General features: G+C 37.0%; 1 pseudogene; it reads left to right on the plus strand.

Moving 5' to 3' along the window:
• Window positions 1-746: 746 nt before the first annotated feature.
• LOC102965097 lies at window positions 747-1422 on the plus strand (annotated as a pseudogene).
• Window positions 1423-8090: the final 6668 nt, after the last annotated feature.

The following is an 8090-nucleotide window of genomic DNA, read 5'->3' on the forward strand; positions in this document are numbered from 1 at the left end:
GAAATGAAACCTCAAGAATAATTTAGGTATGTAAAAATATTCGGTGCTCAAAAAGGTAAAATTCATTGTGTCTGGCATTCAATCAAAAATTACCAGTCAAGCAAAGAAGGATGAAAGTATGACCAAAATGAGGAGAAATTAAAGAGACCAGAAATGAGATACCAAAATTAACTATGGGCTGAACATCATTAACATATCTCTCTATCTCTATCTCTATCTCTATCTCTATCTCTATCTCTATCTCTATCTCTCTATCCAAATCTATCTATAGATAGACAGATCTCTGTGCCAAACCATATCTATGATACCGTTGTATTTATTGTTTACATAAGTTATTGCCACAACAACATGTAGGCAGTTTAAATGTCTTTTTGAATAATCAAGTTTCATATGTTCAATCTATTAAAAATCTATTTAGGGGTACGTGGGTGCCTCATTCAGTTAAGCCAGCTACTTTTGATTTCAGCTCATGTCATGATCTGACAGTTGGTGGGATTGAGCCCCGTGTTGGGCTCTGTGCTGACAGTATGGAGACTGTTTGGGATTCTCTCTCCCTCTTTCTCTGCCCATCCCCTGCTCACTCACGTGCATGCTCTCTCTCAAAGTAAATAAACATTAAAAAAAACCAAACTACCATTTAAGAATATGCACATGTGGGAGGGTGGGTGGGCAAGGATCACCAGTGATGACCCCAGGCAAAGCTGGTGCTCCTGCCCCAGTGCCCAACTGGTTGGACCTGCTTAGGCATGATCTAGGCGACCCTCATCTTCAACACCATGGGAAGCCAAGGCTTTCCAAGTTCTACAAGCCCTACAGAGAAGACACACAACAGCCAGTCATCAGGGAGACATTCTATTTGGTATCTAAGAGAGATGAAAATGTGATTTCTTAGAAGGAGAATTGTTAATTGGAGGATCTGACAACAAACTGATTTATAGACATTATGCAACATTATACTTGGTCTTCTATGTGGATTCTTCACAAAGTGAACTTGGCATTTTAAATCCAATTCAATCACCCAGGAAGCCCAAGATTCATGGATCTCTTACCATGTGTATACAGATTTGACCCCCAAACCCACCAATCCCTGCTTGCTGAAAATCTTTCATAATGTCCTTAGAACTCAAAGTATTTGTGGAAACATTAGACAAGCGTTTTGAAAATGTCTGTGAACTGGATTTAATTTACAATGTAGACAAGGTTCACAATATTCTTGCAGAAATGGTGATGGAGTGAATGGTATTGGAGACAAAAATGAATGAGATTGTTACACAAATTCATGCACAAAATGAACTGGAGAAATCTGAGGCTGGCTTTGCAGGATCTCTAGCCTGTGCTGTATCAGCTGTAAAAAATATGAATCTTCCTGAGATCCCAAGAAATATTGACACTGCTGATATCAGTATAAAAAAGAAATATTGATATTGCTGATACCAAACCTGCCCTTTATTTAAAATAAAAAATTAAAAAGGCCACTCCCAGATAAAATCCAGGGGAAAAGTCATTTAAGTTTACCATGCAGTTGTTTACCAAAAATAGAAGAGGAGAGTCTTAACTTTTGCTCTTGGATTGAAGTCCAGATACTGTGTAGAAGTTGTGTGAAATCAGTATGGAAGCTGAACGTTGCTTTTTTTGCTCAGTGATTTTGAAGAAACTGAGTAGTACCCCTGTGATATTTCTCTTTCTTTTCTGAACTGCATTCCCATATCCACTGAAGGCATGCCTCTATGGACTGACTACTACAGTATTTCAAAAAGTGTTTGAGACATTTCTTTAAATTATGTCCTTTAAGCAATCCAAAATGTTGTTTTCTGTATGGTTCACAAGAGCAGCATTCCACAATTCTTTCTGTCATTTGTTACAATTGTTATTTAAAAAACTAAGTATGTATTGCGTGAAAACATTATGACCTTTGTCTCTCTTTTTAAATTTATTTTTCAATTAAAAAGGACCATTTTATTGATAGTAAGTACCATTCACCTTAGAAAAAAGAGCTTTGGAAAAAGGCTGATTTACTACATGGCCTCAGCATGAAGCCTAGGTAGGGCCTTCTATATCATAGCAAATCTAGATAGTACTATCAACATACTCAAATTTCGTGGGAGAAAACAGTGGTAATTGGGTAAATCAAAACACCCATTTCTTGTACGAGCTGCCTCTTCAAGAGATGTGCGAAGGTGATATATCACACTCCATTCTGGCCACTGCTGAGGTCATTCTAGGTAGTCAGTCTGTTGTCTGGATACTAGCCTTGGTAGTCCCATCTTGTTGTCCTGGATTTCTGATGCCCATTGAAGGGAGCCTCAGCACACCAGAACAATAATTAAGTCATGATTCTGTCTACCGCCTTAAGTGGCTATGCATAACAAAGCAGGAAACCATCTTCCAATATCTGTATGCCGACTTCTCCCCTCTGTGGGGGTTTGTCCTCTAACTTTACCTATGTCCTCTCCTCTCAGTAAGTTTCTTTTTGTTTTTTAAAGGGTGACTTTGATCTTTTACCTTCCTGTATTTTCTGTGAAATGTGTCATTTTTAACAGATTGGTCATTATTTTTATTATTTATTTATTTATTGTCAAGTTAGCTAACATAGAGTATAGCCTTGGCTTCAGGAGTAGATTCCCATGATTCATCAGTTATATACAACACCCAATGCTCAACCCAACAAGTGCCCTCCTCAATGCTCATCACCCATTTTTCCCACCCCCTAACCCCCCACCCCCATCATATATCAATTTTTTCTCTGTATTTAAGAGTTTCTTACGGTTTGCCTGCCTCTCTGTTTGTATCTTATTTTTCTTCCCTTTCCCTATGATCTTCTGTTAACTTTCTCAAATTCCACATGTGAGTGAAATCACATGATGTCTGTCTTTCTCTGACTTATTTCACTTAGCATAATACCCTCCTGTTCAATCCACATTGTCTCAAATGTAAAGATTTCAAGCTTTTCCATCACCGAGTAGTATTCCATTGTGTGTGTGTGTGTGTGTGTGTGTGTGTGTGTGTGCGTGTATACACATACATGCCACCTCTTCTTTTTTATTTATTTATTTATTTATTTTTTAATATATGAAATTTATTGTCAAATTGGTTTCCATACAACACCCAGTGCTCATCCCAAAAGGTGCCCTCCTCAATACCCATCACCCACCCTCCTCTCCCTCCCACCCCCCATCAACCCTCAGTTTGTTCTCAGTTTTTAAGAGTCTCTTATGCTTTGGCTCTCTCCCACTCTAACCTCTTTTTTTTTTTTTTTCTTCCCCTCCCCCATGGGTTTCTACTAAGTTTCTCAGGATCCACATAAGAGTGAACACATATGGTATCTGTCTTTCTCTGTGTGGCTTATTTCACTCAGCATAACACTCTCCAGTTCCATCCACATTGCTACAAAGGGCCATATTTCATTCTTTCTTATTGCCACATAGTACTCCATTGTGTATATAAACCACAATTTCTTTATCCGTTCATCAGTTAATGGACATTTAGTTTCTTTCCATAATTTGCCTATTGTTGATAGTGCTGTTATAAACATTGGGGTGCATGTGGCCCTAAGAATCGGCACTCCTCTGTCCTTTGGATAAATTCCTAGTAGTGCAATTTCTGGGTCATAGGGCAATTCTATTTTTAATTTTGTAAGGAACCTCTACAGTGTTTTCGAAAGTGGGTGCACCATTTTGCATTTCCACCAACAGTGCAAGAGGGTTCCCCTGCCTTCACATCCTCGCCAACATCTGTTATAGCCTGAGTTGTTAATTTTAGACACTCTGACCAGTGGGAGATGATATCTCAATGTGTTTTTTATTTGTATTTCCCTGATGATGAGTAATGTTGAGCATCTTTTCATGTGTCTGTTTCCCATCTGGATGTCTTCTTTGGAAAAATGTCTATTCATGTTTTCTACCCATTTTTTCACTGGATTATTTGTTTTGGGGGTGTTGAGCTTGACAAGTTCTTTATAGATTTGGATACTATCCCCTTATCTGATAGGTCATTTGTAAATATCTTTTCCCATTCCATCAGTTGCCTTTTAATGTTGTTGATTGTTTCCTTTGCTGTGAAGAAGCTTTTTATCTTGATGAGGTCCCAATAGTTTATTTTTGCTTTTGTTTCCCTTGCCTTTGGAGACATGTCAAGTAAGAAGTTGCTGCAGCTGAAGTCAAAGAGTTTGCTGCCTATTTTCTGCTATAGGATTTTGATGGTTTCTTGGCTCACATTTAGGTCTTTCATCCATTTTGAATTTATTTTTGTGTATGGTGTAACAAGGTGGTCCAGTGTTATTTTTCTGCATGTGGTTGTCCAGTTCTCCCAGAACCATTTGCTGAAGGGACTGTCTTTTTTTCCATTGGATACTCTTTCCTGTTTTGTCAAAGGTTAGTTGACCATATATTTGTTGGTCCATGTCTTGGTTCTCTATTCTATTCCATTGGTCTATGTGTCTTGTTTTGTGCCAGTACTATACTGTCTTGATTAATACACCTTAGTAATACAGGCTTAAGTCCAAGATTGTGATGCCCCAGCTTTGGATTTCTTTTTCAACATTATGTTGGCTTTTTGGGGTCGTCTATGGTTCCATACAAATTTTAAGGTTGTTTGTTCTATGTCTGTGAAGAATACTGGTGCTATTTTGATTGGGATTGCATTGAATGTGTAGATTGCTTTGGTTAGTATCGACATTTTAACAATACTTATTCTAATCCATGAGCATGGAATGTTTTTCCATTTCTTTGTGTCTCCTTCAATTTCTTTCATAAACTTTCAGCATACAGATCTTTTACCTCTTTGGTTAGGTTTATTCCTAGGGATCTTATGGTTCTTGGTGCAATTATAGCTGAGAATCTCCCTAATCTGGGGAAGGAAATAGGCATCCAAATCTAAGATGCATATAGAACTCCCTTCAAAATTAAAACAAACAAACAAACAAACAAACACAAAAAAAAACAGCTCAACCCCATGATACATCATAATTAAACTGGCAAAATTCAAAGATAAAGAGAGAATTCTGAAAGCAGCTAGGGACAAACAAGCCTTAACCTACAAGGGTAGATACATAAGGGTAGTAGCAGACCTGTCCACTGAAACTTGGCAGGCAAGAAGGGAGTGACAGGAGATACTCAATGTGCTGAATGGGAAAAATATGCAGCTAAGAATCCTTTATCTAGCAAGGCTGTCACTCATAATAGAAGGAGAGACAAAGGCTTTCCCAGACAAACAAAACTAAAGGAGTTCATGACCACTAAGCCAGCCTTGCAGGAAATCCTGAGGGGGACTCTGTGAGTGGAAAGCAGCCAGCACTACAAAGGACCAGGGACATCACGACAAGCATGAAACCCACAGATAACACAGTGACACTAAATCCATATATTTCAATAATCACTATGAATGTAAGTAGACTAAATGCCCCAATCAAAAGACATAGGATATCAGAATGGATAAAGAAACAAGATCCATCTATATGCTGCCTACAAACAACTCATTTTAGACCTGAGGACACCTGCAGATTGAAAGTGAGGGGATGGAGAACCATCTATCACTCTACTGGGTATCAAAAGAAAGCCCCAGTAGCCATACTTATATCAGACAAACTAGATTTTAAAACAAAGACTATAACAAGAGATGAAAAAGGGCATCATATCAATTAAGGGTTCTGTCCATCAATAAGAGCTAACAATTATAAATGTTTATGCCCTCAACATGAAACACCCAAATATACAAATCAATTAGTCACAAACATAAAGAAATGTATAGATAATAATACCATGATTGTAGCAGACTTTAATACTCCACTTACATCAATGGACAGGTCATATAGGTATAAAATCAATAAGGAAACAATGGCTCTGAATGACCCATTGGACCAGATGGACTTACCAGATATATTCAGAACTTTTCATCTCAAAGCAGCAGAATATACATTCTGCTCAAGTGCACATGGAACATTCTGCAAAATAGATCACATACTGGGTCACAAAATAGGCCTCAACAAATATAAAAGGATTGAGATCATACCATTCGTTTTTTCAGATCACAATGCTATGAAACTTGAAGTCAACTACAGAAAAAATTTGTAAAGCCCCCAAATACATGGAGGTTAAAGACTATCCTACTAAAGAATGAATGGGTAAACCAGGAAATTAAAGAAGAAATTATAAAAAATTATAAAAATTTAAAATATATATATATATATATATATATATATATATATATGGAAGCAAATGAAAATGCTTTTATTTGCAGTCCAAACCCTTTGGGATACGGCAAAGGCAGTCATAAGAGGAAAATACATTGCAATTCAGGCATATCTCAAGAACCAAGAAAGTTCCCAAATATATAACCTAACCTCATACCTAAAGGACCTAGAAAGGCAGCACCAAAGAAATCCCAAATCCAGCAGAAGAGAAATAATAAAGATTAGAGCAGAAATAAATAATATAGAATCCAAAACCCAGTAGAAGAGATCAATGAATCTAAGAGATGGGTATTTTTTTTAGAGAATAAACAAAATTGGTAAGCCCCTAGCCAGACATCTCAAAAAGAAGAGAGAGGACCCAAATAGATAAAATCATGAATGAAAGAGGAGAGATTGCACCAACACCCCAGAAATACAAACAATTATTAGAGAATACTATGAAAAATTATATGCCAACAAACTGGACAATATGGAAGAAATAGACACATTCCTAGATACCCACATACTACCAAAACTCAAAAAGGAAGAAATAGAAAATTTGAGCAGCAAAGAAATTAAATCGGTTATCAAAAATCTCCCAACAAATAAGAGTCATGGGCCAGATGGCTTCCCAGGGAAATTCTATGAGACATTTAAAGCAGAGTTTATACCTATTCTTCTCAAGCCTTTCCAAAAAAAAAAAAAAAAAAAGACAGAAATGGAAGGAAAGCTTCCAGACTCATTCTATGAAGCCAGTATTACCTTGATTCCCAAACTAGACAAAGATCCTACTAAAAAGGAGAACTACAGGCCAATATCCCTGATGAACATGGATGCAAAATTTCTCAACAAAATACTAGCAAATCTAATTCAATGGTATATTAAAAGAATTATTCACCATGATCAAATAGGATTCGTTCCTGGGCTGCAGGGCTGGTTCAATATTCACAAATCAATGAACATGATGCGTCACATTAGTAGAAGAAAGGATAAGGACATTTGATCCTGTCAATAGATGCAGAAAAAGCATTTGACAAAATATAGCATCCTTTCTTAATAGACACCCCCAAGAAGGTCAGGATAGGCTTGCCTGAGTGGCCCAGTTGATTAAGCATCGACTTCATGAGTTCCAGCTGCACATCTGCTGATAGCAGAGGGCCCACTTTGTATCTTCTGTCAACCTCTCTCTCTGCCCCCTCCACTTCCCCCCTCCCTCTCTTTCTCTCTCTCTCTCTCTTTCTCAATAATAAACATTATTAAAAAGCCAGGATTGAAGGAATATAACTTATCATTATAAAAACCATACATGAAAGGCCCACAGTTAATATCATCCTCAATGGGGAAAAACTGAGAGCTTTCCCCCTGAGATCAGGAACGTGACAGGGATGTCCAATCTCACCACTGTTGTTTAACATAGCCTCAGCAATCAGATAGCAAAATGAAATAAAAGGCATCTAAATTGGCAAAGAAGAAGTCAAACTTTCACTCTTTGTAGATGACATGATACTCTATATGGAAAACCTGAAGGACTCCACCAAAAAACTGCTAGAACTGAATTTAACAAAGTTGCAGGATATAAAATTGATGTACAGAAATTGGTTGCATTTCTATACACCAATAATGAAGCAATCGAAAGAGATATCATGTAATCAATCTCATTTACAATTTCACAAAGAAATACCCACTAATAAGTCTCTTTAAGTAAACTCCAAGGTAACTGGACTTATAAAGAAAAAAGAAATAGAGAGAGAGAGAGAGAAAGTCATGTGTTGTTTTGGAAATTTTCATAGTTTTACTTGCTATTACATTTTTAGTTTTATAATTATCCCTTATTCGTATAATTTTTAGTTATTCTTATTTGATGGATGTGCTGTGGTTAACTGTATACTTAAGAATACTTAAGAATAAGAATAGTGATGATTGA

Source organism: Panthera tigris, chromosome A1 (genome assembly GCF_018350195.1).
Source record: "Panthera tigris isolate Pti1 chromosome A1, P.tigris_Pti1_mat1.1, whole genome shotgun sequence".
Lineage (NCBI taxonomy): Eukaryota > Metazoa > Chordata > Mammalia > Carnivora > Felidae > Panthera > Panthera tigris.